The sequence below is a fragment of the Lissotriton helveticus genome, chromosome 7, assembly GCF_964261635.1.
Source record: "Lissotriton helveticus chromosome 7, aLisHel1.1, whole genome shotgun sequence".
In the NCBI taxonomy this organism is placed as follows: domain Eukaryota; kingdom Metazoa; phylum Chordata; class Amphibia; order Caudata; family Salamandridae; genus Lissotriton; species Lissotriton helveticus.
This window is the reverse complement of record NC_136068.1, coordinates 1,496,042,407-1,496,059,092: the sequence shown is the minus strand read 5'-3', so window position 1 is coordinate 1,496,059,092 and position 16,686 is coordinate 1,496,042,407. Positions and strand designations below refer to the sequence as shown.

General features: G+C 43.5%; 1 protein-coding gene across 2 annotated transcripts in view; it reads right to left on the bottom strand.

Moving 5' to 3' along the window:
• The window catches only part of LOC144770421 (C-Jun-amino-terminal kinase-interacting protein 4-like), a 1,040,418-nt gene that overhangs the window by 151,026 nt on the left and 872,706 nt on the right, over positions 1-16,686 (bottom strand). The gene's annotated exons all lie outside the window — the stretch shown is intronic.

Here is a 16,686-nt window from a genome sequence, read left to right as displayed (position 1 = left end):
AGCAGGATGACTCGCCATGTCAAAGACCCCAGTTTCAGAAAAAGACAGTTGCATCTTTAACAGCGAGATATGCCACAGATAGTGAGAACCCAGCTTCGGAACCTGACGTGGGCGCTGACATTACTAGACAGCGGGCGGAAATTACCAGGGTGTGGGAAGCATTGCGTCCACTTCTGAAGGTGACAGCAACTGACACGTTCGTTGTTGTTGGGACGGCTGACACTAGAATGGCTCCCTCTAAAACGCTTTTTGAAATCGTTCTTTTAATTGAAGGTGACATACAACATACTGTAAAAGGGGTATTTTGGGAGAATCTAAAGACAACCTATGACATTTTGTTGGCGGAGGTCGACTGGCCCCCACCTTTCGTTTTGGCCGCTCCACAAGGGGAGGAGGCGATCCTCCCTAATTTCGCACACACTGTGCCGAAGGAGCAGGCTCTGCATTTTGCAGAAGAGTGGGCTAAGGTGCTTGCACCGGCTTTGTACCGTACTCACTGTGGCTGGGACAAATTTAGCCCCCCAACATGAGATACCATTGCGGTCTATGCCACAGCCTCAACCCCAATACCCCATGCGGCGTGAAGCGAAAGTTCCCGTGGCAGAAATCCTTGAACAATTGGAATATCAAGGTGTGATTGAAACGTGTGTGTCTCCGATGAACAACCCTCTTTTTACTGTGACCAAACCTGATGGCTCGTACCGTTTGGTATTGAATTACCGGCACTTATACTCTCATTGTCGGACCAGCGCAGTACAAAATGCTCACAGTTCTGCCCTTGTAGATAGTCATGTGCGTAAAAGGTTTAAGACCACACGACATATCCAGTGGCTTTTTCGGCCATAACCTGTCCTCTATTAGTAGTCAATGGACAGCTTTTACCTGCGGTGGCAAACAAAGACAGTTCAGAAGATTGGCTATGGGCTTTAAGAACAGTCCAGGAGTCTTTGCCGCCCGCATAGTCTCTCTTTTGGAGAGACTCGACCCAGATGCATGTTCATATGTGGATGACATTTATCTCACAGATGACGAATTATGGCCGCATCTGTGTCGCGCTGACCGCATAATTTGTCGGTTTGCAGACTTCGGTTACAAATTCAACTTTGCAAAATCTCACATTGCAGAGTACACAGTGTTGTTCCTGGGCTACGAGGTCAACAATGAAGGTCGAGGTTTGGCACCTCACTTCTTGGAGAAATGTGCACAGTTGTGCGCTCCTACAACACTGAAGAAACTACAGTCTTTACTGGGCTTTTTGAATTTCAGGTGTACTTACATTCCCGAATATGCCCAGCGTATCAAGCCTTTTAACGCTTTGGTACAACCAACTTTCAACAAATCGTGCTGGCTGCCTGCTCATTCGGTCATCTTGCAATCTTTGCAGGGTGATCTACTAGAATCTAAATTCTTACGAACTCGTGATAACGTACCTGGGGCGGTGGGTTTCACGTACCTGACTTTCAATGAGGGTGACATAGTCCCTATCACTTACAAGCCACCCTTGTACACTTCGGCTGAGCTGTGGTTTTCCACTGAGGAAAAAGTTTGACAGCAGTGCAAATAGTGATTCTGAAAGAACGTGCACGGTCGCAGGGGAAACATGTATTGGTTGTTACTCCGTATCCTGCCTTGGAGGCAGTGACGAAAGCCAGTGTACCAAATTCAAAAGCTTTGCACTCAAGGTGGATACAATGGGCTACGTCCTTGACATCTCCGAATGTCACGTTCATTTTCGACTTCTCTTTGCAGACTCAGGAGTATTTGCAATATGAATTTGTTCATCCGGCTCCTCTGACTAAGCGCCCGCTGGAGGATTTCCATTGTATCATTTACACTGACAGTTCGGTGCAACCGGCAACAGATTCAAAGCATGCTTATTCTTCGGCCTGCGCAATGGTGGTTGGTACTATAGTGAATGGAGAATTCAAGTCTGATGTCATGCATACACAGACTTTAGGGGACTGTACCACCCAATTGGAAGAGCTTCGTACTCTGATGCTTGCATTGGAGTACGCGGATACTAGTGTGACTACTCTTATCGTAAGTGATTCCTACTACTGTGTACAGTCTTACAATGACAATTTGTTCTTTTGGACTCAAAATGACTATCGTGATTCCAAAGGTAGCACAATAAAACACAAAATGATCTGGGTTCGAGTGGTTGAGCTTAAAGAACAACTGCCACTCGTGTTTGTGATTCATACTCTTAGTCCTCAGCGTATCGGAGTTGGCAATAATCTTGCTGATGAAGCTGCAAAGACCGCAGTAACGGCATATGTAGTTGCAGCAGTTACACATTCCAAAAGTAAGATTGATGATGACATCTTGGCAGCTATTGCCGCAACAGAGAAGGGAAGTAATTACCCTAGAGGTTTCCCTTCAAAATACTCTTATCACTTAAGTCCTGATAAAGTTCCTTATGTGAGAATAAACGATGTTGGTGACTGATTGATTCCCAACGCGGACAGCAGGTCCACACTGATAACAGCCGCACACGAGGGTAAGGCTTCTGCTCATGCCGGCGTCTCTGCGATTGTATCTCTTTTACAACAGCGTTACTGGTGGTGCGGACTGTACAAGCAAACGCGTGATTATGTCCTTCATTGTGACATTTGTCAGCAGATTAAACTTTCAACTGCTGCACGCCCGCCCCAGACACAGTTGTATATATCTAATAAACCACTTGGTTGTATTTACTTAGATCACTGCGGTCCTTTCTCCTCACATACTGCGTATAAGTACATCTTAGTTGCAGTTGATTCTTGCACGAGCTTTGTGTGGTTGTGGTCCCAAAGGAGTGCTGATTCTCGAACTGTCATAAGGGATTTGCGTGTCTTTGTGGGAATTTTTGCATGTGGTACCTTCCACTTGGACCAGGGTCCAGCGTAGGCGTACAAGGATGCCGAGCGTTCATTGGGGGTCCAAGTCAAATTTTCATCTCTATATAGCCATGAGGGCAATATTGTGATGGAGCGGATGAACCGTGACTTAAAGCAGTCCTTGACAGCTAGGGTTTTAGGTACAGGCCGGAACTGGCTAGCCCACCTCAATAGCGTTTTAATGAGCCATTCGCAGTTTCACTGTACTGGCCGTGTGTACTTACACGTGCATGGCTTGTTCTTTGAGACAAGCATATGCTACTGGCAGGATCACTTAATATTCTCCCTAGAAGGTCTCTGGGTGGGCTGACCCCATACGAAATGCTCTTTGGCATCAAAATGTTTGTTCCGGACCTTGAGGGTCTAGACCAGGCGGCGTCTGCCGCTCCCTTTGACGTAGATGAACCTTGTGCTGTTTTCCAGAATCTACAAAAGACCCGTGACAGTCTTGCAAATGAAGATTTGCCCTCCACAACTGATGCTGCATTGCAGATTCCGATAGTTGGCTGGCTACCCAGAGTTGGTGAATTGGTCCGAGAGAAGGTCGAGAACAAGGAGGAGTTCGGCCCCTCATATCGTGCTCCAGTTCCTGTACTTGGTGTGCAGGGTACAAGAACAGTCATTTTACCTCCACTTCCTGGTCGTAAGGAAAACAGGTTTTCAAACTACACAGAGTGGCCGATTCTTCTTAGTATGACACCTGCGGTCTCTTGTCCAGCTATGTTGAGAAACTCTGTTTTGGCTCCGGCACCTACCACCAGGCCTGACGCTGCCATCGAGATGGATTCAGTTACAAATCCTTTAGTGAACCCACCGGCTGTTGATCCCCTTGATGATACTGAGTACACTTACCCCACAGACTTATTGATGCCCGATTTGCAGACCTGTGTGGCTAATCAGTCACGTTTTTCATTTGACACTGACTCTAAAACATCAAAGTCCCCCCTCAAAAGTTTAGATTTTTGCTGTTTGGTTTAAAAAACATTTATTGATTCACCCCAGGACTTACATTTGGCTGGTGTTTTTTTCGATTTTTTTATTCGTGTCTATTGGGTTTGTGGTGTATTTTTTCCATCTTGTGAATGGACACTATGTTAAATAAAGATCTACAAATAGAATGATTGACGGAACTTTGGCACCCCACTCCTCATCACACATCATGAAGAGGGACCAGACTTTTGTGAATATCACTGCTTGGCTTGTCTTAGATGGGATTGAGTGAGGTGCTGTTAAATTTCAGATACACGGTCCCACAGAGGTTATTAATGTCCCTAATGTACTTCGTGTTTCAATGGGGGATGTTGTTAAACAAAATATACGCTCTGATGATTGGGATCTCCAAGCCATAGAGGCTGTGTTTTCTGATTTCAAATATTATGCTGCCTTTGATGCTGGAGATTTCTTCTTAGAGTCTGCGAATTATGCAGACTTATTTTGTTTCCAACACTATGGCAATCATTTTCTGCATAAAGCAAACAAATTTGGGAATGTGGTTAATTACACACAATGGGAACATTGTCCCGCTCCTGTTGAAGGCAGCTCCAAAACTCTTTTAAAAAAGTTTTCTTACTTTACTAGTTTTAATCAATCCAACCCTGATGCATTTTATTTTAAGATGACTTATTGTATTCGAAGTCCTTTATCGACCAATTGGCAATAGGAGACTATGAACAGGGGAAAGATAAGATTGATCTTAAATCTGTTTGAGGTTCTAAAAGTTGGCAAGTGCAAGGCACTGAGGCTTTGCATAGTGCATGTCTCGTCCCGAACCATATGTTGTTTCTGAATTCCATGATTTCACAAACCACCTGCTTTGGATTGGCTATGTCTCAAAAATTAAATGCTCCTTCTATTCCTGATTTGGGAGAATAACCCAAATGGAATAATCACACCAGTAGGTCCCTTAGTGATTTACAGGCAATGGCACAAAATTCGTCCTTTAACATTTCCAATCTGGATCCCCAAGGTTGGTTGTTATGGCAAACAGTGCAGATTCATGCCAGCATAATTTTCTGGGTTTGGCCCCTGGCTATACAAAGGTTAGGGTGGATCCCCGTTTCGAGAGTGACCATTCTGTCACTACCTATTCTGCTCTGGTGATTCGGCTGGAGAGGTGTTGGAGAGTGAACGTGCCACTGCCCTTGTGCATAAATTGAAGGAAGATTGTGAGACTTAAGTCACTTCTGAGAGTTTTTTTCTACCTGAGTGGACATCACGAAGATTTAAGAGTCCGCTCGAATAGAATCTAGACGGTGGCTCCTACCCCACCCACTCCTGTGGTTATGGTGGGGGGCCGGTGATACCAGTCCGAGGTTTTGCCGGGGCCTTGAAGAATAGAGTACCCATGTCCTGATGAAGCCTATATCTTCTGGCTGAAACGCGACCGCGATTGCGTTGACACCTTATGTTTTGAACGGAGTCCCTTGTAAAAATTTAAGGAAGATTGGATTTTTTCCAAGGCACACCAACACAAATGTAGGCTGGGTTGATAAGTTACCCCCTGGTGTGTTTTCTGTGTTTGGGACGATCGCTTTGTTGTATACTCCACTCTATTGAGAGGAGGTACATATGTAAATTGGTGTATATATTCTTTTTCTCAAGGGTACAGAGAAGTGTGTGTAGTACTGTATAGTGTTTTGTGTATTTGTACATATTGTAGATGTGATGTGTTGTATATAGATTGTATCATTTTTTGATATGTTGCCTCTCTGGCTGTTTGCTCATATATGTGTATATGAATTGATATATACCTATGTTGCGTAAATTTCACGTATCACAAGATAATTGATAGTTTCTTGTTTGAGAATTAAAAGTAGATTGATCCCTTCTATACCTTTTTGTTGCTGTTTTTTCATCCTTGGATGTCTCCTGCTCAGGTACGGGAGGGTAAGGTGGGCAGAACCCCTAATTATTTTTTCTAACCCCAACTACCTATTCTGTAGGCAAGCTATGTCAGAACTGGCTCAAGCACTCCACTTTAGCGTCAGTTAAGCTTCATTTGTCTACATTGACTGACGACTTTGACTTGAATGACTTTGAGAAAGGTCCTGCAACAGGCAGATCCAAAAGATGGATTTATGCTATTTACAACGAAGTGTGGAAACTGTCCCAAATTGAAGCTGCTTCTAGGTTAAGGGCTATTGATCAAGCTAATTTAGAAAAAGTGCTTGCAGTTGTAGATAATAGCATTAACACACTTACTTCACGAATTTACACATTAGATAATATTGTTTCTTCTGTCGTTGATATTGTGGAAGATGATGTCTTAGTTTTGTACCATGGTCAAAATCAATCTCGTTCTATTATGCAGTTTGCATGGACTTTACAAACGTTGAAGGCTGGGAAAGTGCCTTGGGACTACATGACCATTTTTTCACTATTTTTGCCATTTAATTTGACTGTTAAACAACAATTTACGTAAATGAAAGACTTTTTCACTATTGCATATTGAGAAGTTAGAACCGTTACCATTTTCTGTGGCCGAAACAAATTCTGCAGTATGGCTTATTCATGGGTTATTAACGCTACCTTTTCCACTGTCTAAATTCAAAGCATGCATGAAATATTACGCCATAGGCTGATATGAACCATTAGGTAGCGCATATCTCCATGAAGTTTGGTCTCTACCGTTTACTTATAGGTACTTGAGGGAAGGAAAGGAGGTTTACTTAAAAGTTGAAGATTGCACTTCCACGCCCGATCACTCATTGGTCTGTAGGAATATACAATTGCACGGCTCTTGTAATTCAGAAGCCCCAAATTTGGCCTGTATTTTAAAAGGTACACCTGCCCCGGCTATTACACCGACTTAAACGTTGTTGGCAAATGGTAGTTATTTACTTTTAAATAATGACGATTGCTGTGGTATGCTGGCAGGGATTCCGTACATAGTGACTGTCTCCCAACGTGCAGTTTGTTGTAAAAATGTTCTGTTCCCTCCTCCGCATGGAAAGCTCGATGTATCCATCAGGCCTTACATTCCGACCTTGAAAGCAGAGTTCAGCAAGATGAGTCGAATAAGGGCTCTTTTGTCTCAAAGAGAAGTCGCCCTTACATCCGCACGTGAAACATTCGTTCTTCACGCGGCTAACACTCGTACTGAGGTACATGCCCTTCTGAATACTGATCTCCCCCTGCATTTTGGACCGTTGATTCACACTATATTCAATGCCTTGTCGACCACAGGCTTAGCACACTTTTTTAAAGTAGTAAGTTCTGGCCTTGTGACTTCATTCCAAAGTATATTTGGTGTGATACCGGCATTATTTCTATTTTATTCTATTCTATTTTTTCCAGCCTCTACGGCGGTTTACGGTTAATTTTCACCTTGGCTGCCGGTGTACGGCTGTTAATTTGCATGCTCAAAAATGGTTGCACATTCTGTGCCCCACGACAACCTGCCCTGGCTGCTCCAACTTCGTAACCGGATGCTTGAATACTATGGATCGTTGCCTCTGGCTACTTGTGTGGCGTATGGGTTATCTTTCCGGTTTTCGTACTTTACGTTCATGCAGCCAGTTTTCCACTGCCTGGATTGCAGTTTTGAATGGGCTCTGGATTTGTGTCTCTGCAATACGGTGTCTCCTAACCCGGATTATGATCTACTAATGAGTCCCTTAGTTGCTCATGAACTAGACTGTTCTGGTGTGGGGATTACGGCCTGTGCAGCAGCTCATGGAGTCCAAGGCAATTGGAATATATGGACTGCAGCCCTTGACTTCCTGGCACGCAGTTATCTCGAAGAACACCAGAGTTGTCCTCTGATGGTGCTAGAGGCTCCGGCTGTTGAAGAACATGTGTGTTCCTTTCCATTACTGAATTGGATGTCTGAAATGTTCACTGATGATAACGACTTCCTATTGGAGGCGGTTGCAATGTACTGTGCCTATACGCTGTTGGATTTAAGTAACAATTTTTTTCTGCTTCATAGACGCGTCCTGGACTGATGATTTTTTCTCCTTCATTTTTTCGTTCTGCACATTACATGTGTTCAACACTATACACCCCTGTTGGGTTTTGAATTGTTTTTGTGGTTTTTAATTCAGAATTTACTCCCTATTATCCAGTTTGGCAAAATTTTGAACTTGGTTCTGTCTCATTCAAACTTGAACTCTGCGTTCTAAAATTGCCCCCTCTTCTTGCACGTTCTCCGATTAAGGGAGGATGTAGTGAGGGCTGGGCCTTGTTTGCGCACATTGCTATGTTAGCATAGGCTTATTAAAAGTTTAAACGCCATTTTACCTTTCGCTGCTTTTTGCAGCCAACACTACATATAGCTGTTGTTGCAAGTTAGGCTGCGTGAAATACTTCACAAGAGAATGGCTTGTTTTCGGCATCACTAGACTTACATCCCGACCCTAGTCTGCACAGTGAGTGCTAAAGCCTCCAAGGCTTTTATAACAAGGTAGCTGTTCGGGCTGATCGGCTCACGTTTTAGACATAACATACATGCAGCTGCAGTCTACTGAGATTCTGGCGCCTTTAATATTGCACTGTAGGCATGATTTCAGGCACTTGGAAGAATTCCGTTTCCAGAGAGACAGAGAGCTTTGGAGATCCTGATGTGATTCACTCTTGCTGATCTTGGAGGTATGGGGACCCCCACACAAGCCTAAGAGACCTTCTATATTTTATAAAACATAGTTCCTAGCTAGGGAGGGTGATATACTAGGCGCTATAAGACCTGTTTTCACCATCATTGTAATATGATTTCTCCTTTTGTGTTTTATGGAATTGTAACAATGCTGATCATATTATTTCTAATCATATGTCTGCTTGTGTTAGCAAAAATAGTGCATCTTAGAGCAAATCGTTATATTTTAACCTTTCCCGTGTCTCTTTTTACTCCTGTTGTGGACTGGTATGAGAATATAACGAAAGAGTGTTCTTAATTCCCACCATCCCTGAGAGTAACCTAAGTCATATGTTCTGGGTTGTCTAATCATTGGTACCTTTGATATAGGACGAAGACCTAATGTGACACTGATGCTAGTCGGTTAGGGGTTCTAAGTACTGAGGTGAGTTTTTTGGTCCTCCCCAATTCACTGATGTCCTGGGTCTCTGTGCACAGTTCTGTGTGTGAGCAGAATCCCTGCAACACAGTCCTTAGGGCCGTTTTTGATGCAGTTTTTTCCACAGATCTTTCCTCAGAAGGGAATAGCAGCGTCCCTTTTTTTTAGGTAGTTTCTAGAGCTTTATGACATAGATTTTGTAGATTTCTTGTGTCCCTGAGTGGATTCCTCAGACATGTCCCTTTTCTTTGCCAGATGGACTGATGCCTGGGAACTACCACTGCCTTCATCATCAGACACCACAGAGGTTTTAGATTTCAGCCTTTGTAGCCAAATAAGTAATCTGCCTTCCCTGTCTTTCAAGGTCTTGGATGAAAAAGCCCTGCAGATCCTACAGTCTTTAACTTTATGAGAAGGGTAAAAGCAATAAATCCTTGTGGGGATCTTCAAAATGTAGCCTCTTCTTCCCACATGACCTACAAGGCTTGAAAATCTTTTTTTTTTTTTTTTTAGACGCATCAGACTTTCTGTGCTCACAAAATCCAACAGATGAAAGAAAACTGAGCAGATCTCAGGGAGACTCCCTGTCACACGACGTGCGGTAAAAATATCTGAGGGACTTGCCTCTCTGTGGAGTGTTCTAGAGGGTGCTAGATCCTGACTGGCTGTGTTTCAACTTTCGTTCCTTTTACAAAAGGACAGGGATGGGCTACTACAGTGACTGTGCAGTCCATTATAGTATATTATAATATGTTTTACTACTGTTATATATCCATACTAATATAATAAAGAGAGCCCAAACCTTTGAGGTGGTTAATCTCAGGAACCACAGCACCAATCACAACACCCAATACAGCGTTGGAAAGGGCAGTTGCAGCAGAAGGACATAGGCTATGCATACGCCCACCATATACATTTAAAAGGTAAAAGAACCGTGCCAGCAAAGTAGTCCCTTGTGGGCGTATCTGCGTTGTGTTGTGGGCGTGTGCTGGGGGTGTGACAAACGCTGGGGGCGTGTGGTACGTTCCGCCCTTCATGCCATGTCTCATATCGTGTGCTGTGGGCATAGGCGTGTGCGGGGGCGCGGGATTACGGAAAAAAAAGCGAGCGTTGTGCCCAATATTTCATTGTTTTTTCTTCCCAGGTTCTGTACATTCCAGCTCCGGGTGTCCACCCTGCTCCCTTTAAATACCCCTGCACCCCATAATCATAACCCACCCGTACTCCTTAAAATACCCCAACACCCTTAAACACTAACCCATCTTTACCCTATAAATATACCCTGTACCCCAAAACCCAAACCTACCCCTGAACCCTAAAATACCCCTGTACCCCAAAACACAAACCTAGCCCTGAACCCTTAAAATACCCCTGTACCCCAAAACCCAAACCTACCCCTGAACCCTAAAAATACCCCTGTACCCCAAAACCCAAACCTAGCCCTGAACCCTTAAAATACCCCTGTACCCCAAAGCCCAAACCTACCCCTGAATCCTAAAAATACCCCTATACCCCAAAACCCAAACCTACCCCTGAACCCTTAAAATACCCCTGTACCCCAAAGCCCAAACCTACACCCCTGAATCCTAAAAATACCCCTATACCCCAAAACCCAAACCTAGCCCTGAACCCTAAAAATACCCCTGTACCCCAAAACCCATACCTATCCCTAAACCCTAAAACTACCCCTGTACCCCATAACCCAAAGCTATATCTGAACCCTTAAAATACCCAAACACCCCAAAACATATACCTCAGTACCCAAAAACATATACCCCTATACCCATACTTACCTTATCCAAACATAAAAAAACATGCTTTTACCATTCATGCATTTACAACGAATTTCGTTGTAAATGTATGCGTGGTAAAAGCATATAAAATGTAATGCCATGCGTTATAATGGCATTGCGGAGTCATGGTACTTTCGTAATGAAAGTATGCGGAGTGATGGTATGCGCAAAGAAAGTTGCGGAATAATGGGTGTTTACCCTCCCCCGGTAAGTACATTGGTGGCACGGCAGCCCACACCTCCAGCAACATATTCATATTTTTTCACCACCGATTTGAAAAATGCACAGGTCTCTCTTATTGATCGCCAGCACCGACATACACTTTTAGACACACCTCTCGCCACAAGTTCTAGAATTGCGAACTTTAGAGCTGGGGAGCTACGTTCGAATCTCGGCATCAGTTCAACATCCTGTGATTCCAGGCAAATCGCTTTGTCTCCCCGTGCCTACCACAAATGAATGTGTTCTTCTGTAATGTAAATTGTGCTCATGCCATGTTGTCGAGTTCGCACTATATAATATTGCAAGGAAAAATAAAGTAGGGATACTCTAGTTCACACACTACTGAACACGCACTCTTAAGTGCATCAGCAGTGCACTGTGAATCGGAGCGTTTCACAAGCCTGTCACAGATAAGAAATACTATCAAAACGAAATCCTACAAAACAATATACTACTGGCCGGCAGCAATTCATACCCGGACAACGTCGGGACGGGCTGCTAGTACTTAATAAAGCAGTGGTGCTACACTGCTACGTGTGCTGTCAACACCCGTAGAACATATGAATACAAACAAAAATACATTGAAAGAGGATATCCAGAAAACACACTAATGGAATGTATAACAAGGGTGAACCAAAAAAACGAGGATGGATCTCTTTACTAAGCTCAACAAACCTAAAGATGAAGCTTTGGTTTTTGTCTCAAAATATTCCATCAGATCAAGAACCATTAAAAAGTGATTAACACAAGATGGGAATTGTTGGGAAATGAACCTGGACTTCAATAATTTGTTCAAGGATAAACCATTACATGCCTACAAGAGAGGGAAGAATTTGAGAGGACTGTTGGCAATACCAGTTAAGAAACAAGACAATAGAGGAACATACAGGAACCAACAAATGTTTGAATTGCACGCATTGCAATAATGTTATCATTGGAGGTTGTTTAACCCACCCAAACACAGGTGAACTCATAAAACTTAGACATACGTCTGATTGCAATACTCAGAACATGATATATTGCATTAAATGCCCGTGTGGCAAAGCATATGTAGGAAAGAAGGAGTGAAAAATAAAAATAAGAACCATGGAACATAAAAGCACAATAAAGATCAAAAGTAAGACATCCACTATAGCCGCACATTGGAAAGAGGAGAGGATTGAATGACAGACTAGATAGGAGTTGTTTCATATGAGATAATTGCATGCCAACAATACATTCAAAACGTAGGTGTTAGGTCTAGGAATCTGTATATTACACATGTAGGAACGCAAATGTCATACCTTTCCATTAGAACACAACACAGGTAAACATATCACATAAACATTAAACATGATGGTATGGGGTTAACCACTTGGTGATGGGCACACTGATATATGTAACATAATCAACATGTTTTCTTATAATGATGGGCTGGATGCAGTCAACCATGGTGAAGTTCTGCTTGTTGATTTGGATTTACTAGAAATTGCAGTTCGAATTGTATTGAATGTAATCAGGACGTTTAGAACTTATAACCTCGGTGAGGCTTACTTTTATTTGTGAACATATTTAGGTCTAAACTACATAGTGCTATGTTACAATGTCATGCGTTCATGATGTTTAGGATAAACATGTTATGTTGGAGGTTAAAGTAGGCAATATCTTGATAAGGGGTAATTCGGTACTATGGTCTTCCGGCATGATTTGAATAATTGAGTAGGTGATCAGTGATGAAGGGTTCAGATTTTGATCAAGATTGATACTGGTTTGGATCTTGAGATGACAGCTCTAGGAATAAACCATGAGTTTGATTGCATCATTGGGCGTTCCAAGATGGCGCCTGTTGTTATTTTCGAATGCCGTTATACCTTAGGGCAGAGTTCTTCAATCTGTGGGGCGCGTCCCACTGGGGGTTGCGCGACGCCCTCTCGGGGGGGGCACGCACTCCACCCTAAAATCTTACCTCGGTTTGTTTTCAGAGGGTGATGACAGGGGGAGGGAGGGGAAATCGATGGGGCACCATGTGCCCATGCTTTTGTAATTTCAAGAGAAACTGTGCTTACTTTCTGGGAAGAGCTAAGCCTCACAGGAAGGGGTCCATTCCTACAGCTGAAATGCTTCAGCTGCAGTGGGAGGCAGGGAGTCTCCTGCTAACACGAAAGGCAACAAACAGTCCGGTTTAATAGCAGAGGAGTCTCCTTGCCTTCTACTGCAGCTGAAATTACCTTGTGTTCCTTGCTTTCGGTTTTATCTGTAGATATTAACCTCGTCCTTGGAGGGTTAGCTCTTCCCAGAAAAAAGGTAAATGTTTCTCTTGAAATTATGCAAGCAGGCGCGTAACACCCATAGGGGTAAAAAGGCTTATGGTTCCTGTACCCCATGGCCCACACTCTGACTGCCTATTACGTACATTTATATTTTACATTTACTGTTGTAGAATGAGAGTGCATTGCATACAAAGGAATGTAAAGTAGGGTTGCCAAAAGAAAAATGCCAGCCATATTTTGTTTAAAGAGCCTGCGAAGACCTGGTCTTGATACTAAATAGGGTTATAAATAAAGAAGTATGTATTCATTTGTAATGTGACTTTTCTGTCTTTGTTCCCTTTATTTATCAGTCATGGATCATTCAGGTAGCCCTAGAGCACAATTAAAAAGTGCATTCTATTTATATTTGCTGTTCGAAGTATGCACAGATAAGTGCTGAAAATACGACTGCTTATTTTTGTACCATCTGGGACATCAAAATAATGAGCTGGCAAGAAGACTGAAAGCTTTGTTGCAGGATCCGTACATTATTTGTTTCCTCCACCCTCGATCCCTGATTAAAGCCATGATAGCAATAGTTTAACTTATATCTGAAACCCTACGTCGCCGTCAATAACATGCTGAATTATTCCAAGTGTCTGGGAATGCACACTGCATTCAGACAACTCACTCCTCATTCTTGCCCTTCACTTTCAGGCTCACCCTGCATTCACAGCGATCACAATGCCTCCATGCACTCACGCCATTCACCCACCCACCCTGCACTCACAGTGATTACTCTTGTGCTGTTCACCCTGTACCTCACCCTGCAGTCACACAAGCAAAATACTCAGCCTGCATTCGTGACATGTAGCTCACCTGTCTCCCTCGCTGCTCAATCTGCAATCTCAATCAAATAAGACCATCACTAAGCAACCATACATTAATTCTTCCCACTCTGCACTTACATCCGCACCCAAATTAATATTGGCACCTCACTCACCCTGCAGTCACTCTTCTTACCCTACTCTCACACTGTCGCATCGCTCACCGTGCAATCACATGGGCACTCCTGCCACCCACACAGCACAGAGAGTTAAAGTGCCTGCTACAAAGAACGTGTACTATGCAGATCAAAGAACAGAGTGCGAGTAAATTATGAGTAGTGCTATAAAAAAAATGAAATTTTGTCAAAAAGGTACAATAGAGAGATGAGGTGCATTGTTGGTGAGTGGTAGTGATGGAATTCAAGAAGGAAATGGGGCAGGGGCGTCAAAAAAGACTGTTTCACCATGTGTGACCAGTGCTAGGGCCAGTCCTGCCTGGGAATGTTAGTCCCCCCAAAGTTCAGGTCTAGTCGCACCCCTGTACACAAGTATGGGCATGCCGTGCCCCATCAAGGTTTTCGTCCTAAATTAGCATTCTTCAGCTCACAAGGAGAGAGGAAAACGACTCAGGATTGTTTTTGTGAAGGATTGTGCCCCTTCCTGCACAAAAACAATCCTACCTATGTTGGTGCTAGGCAGCAATGTGTACGTCAACGCAAGGGGAAAGGACAGGAATGCACTGCATTTCATAAATATAGTGCATTCCTGGCCTTTCACTTTGGCGTAGGGCAACACAGCAAGAAGACTTGCAGTGCTGCCCTAAGACCAATTACTCATAAATTAGACCCTTTGGTTTAAGCTGCGCCTTTGACAACGCCCCACTGCTCACTGACCTTCGGTTTGCTAAACACGGTTTAATAATGTTTCACCCACCATAAAAATTATTTGCTGTGGGAATTGGGGGAGTTTATGGTTGTCAATAGTTGTTGATAATGAGGAGTACCCGGTTCTATACATTTTTGTCAGGAGGGGATTCTTATGCCTAAAATTATTGGCAAGGGGTCTCGGCATCAAAAAGTTTGAAGACCTCAGCTCTAGGAGGACATAATATGCACCTTGACACCACTCCGGTGTTTCTGGCACATGAAATGTTTCTCTCAGCTGCTGGGTGTGTGAGGGTCAATCACAAGGCCTTCAGAATTGCATTTGAGGTCTGGCAGTCATAGTGTGGGTGTCACCAAACATGGGATATCCACCACTCCTGTAGCCAGCCTATTTTGCTTGCAACAAGGCTCTAAAAGGAGAATTCATTGTCTCCTGAGATAACTGCTGCTAATGAAGATCAGATTTTAGTAACAATGACTGATTAGTCTATGACCTTCTCACCCAAACCTGAAAATACAGAAACCAAAGTAATTCCCAGACAGGTAGAATCCTGGCACACTTGCAGGTGTGTTCACCTGCAAACACAGTCCGGGGTATTGCTGTTGCTGCACTTTCCCCCTTCTTTCCAAGGCATTTCGGCCACTTGGGTAACAGACTTCAGTAACCCGGTACATAAACACAAAAGAGAAGGTGCTCAGATTCAAGGATCCCGAGCAAATCTCCGGCTACCTCCATGAACCGGTACATTTAACAGAACCAGGGTTAAGGTGTTTTGGCACATGAGGACAAGGCCTAGTGCTTGCCAGCATGGGTATCTCAGAAATGAATCCAATATTAAGCTATTAAGGCACCATGAGGCTGTGTATAGTGTCAGACTGTGTGTGTGCACCCCCAGACCATGACAGGTGTGAGTGTATGATGGAGCACATACAAGGTAGCCTCTTGAGAGCAGCAGTGAGAGGCCTTTTCCAGGGCAGCTGATGGTGTATTCTGAAATAAAATAGATGAATGCACTCACGGGATCAAACATCATGGATTTGCCCACGTATGACTTAAAGCAAGACTAAGCCACATCTACAATCAAGTGGAATTCACAGGTATCGATGTCCTTCAAGGATGCTTTATATGTCAGTTATCACGGGAGATCCTTGAACATCAAGCATTTCAGAACTGCTCTGCACAAGTGTTTGTGACAGAGGTGTTGTACAGTTCTTCTCACAAACAGGACCATGCACTGTAAGGGGAGATGCTGCACAACATACCACTGTACTGACTGCACACGAGTGAACATGCAGGAGAAAGACAACCCTTTGCACATTTTCTTTACTTTAGAGCGGACAAACAGAGGCAAAGAAAACATTGTCCTGCCATAGCAGACGCACACGAGGTGTGGAAAGAGTACCATTGCACAGGGGCTGAGGAAGGGCAAAGCACAGGATATGGAAGGCAGCTGTATACCAGGAGCAAGCTGACCTGGCAGAATTGCACAGGATGAGGTATTATAAGACTGAAATAGTACAGGCAGGTCAGCAGAAAGATCCAATGGCACAGCTGTGTTGGTAGCCGACATTTCACTCGTTAAATTGCCCAAAATAGGAACAGTTAAGTGCACAATCGTCGATAAACATTGTAATAACAGACATCTTGCAACTAGATATAGTTTCTACTGTAAGCCACTTTTTAATGTACCAGAGTTGTGTTTTACTTAACAGCAAAACAATATAAAAAGTCCACAAATCAACATCTTGAAGACTAGGCATGTTGGCATTCATCTTGTGGGAATGCCAACAATAACACAAAATTAGTTGTCTGAAGATGTCACTTTTAAGCATCAACGGACA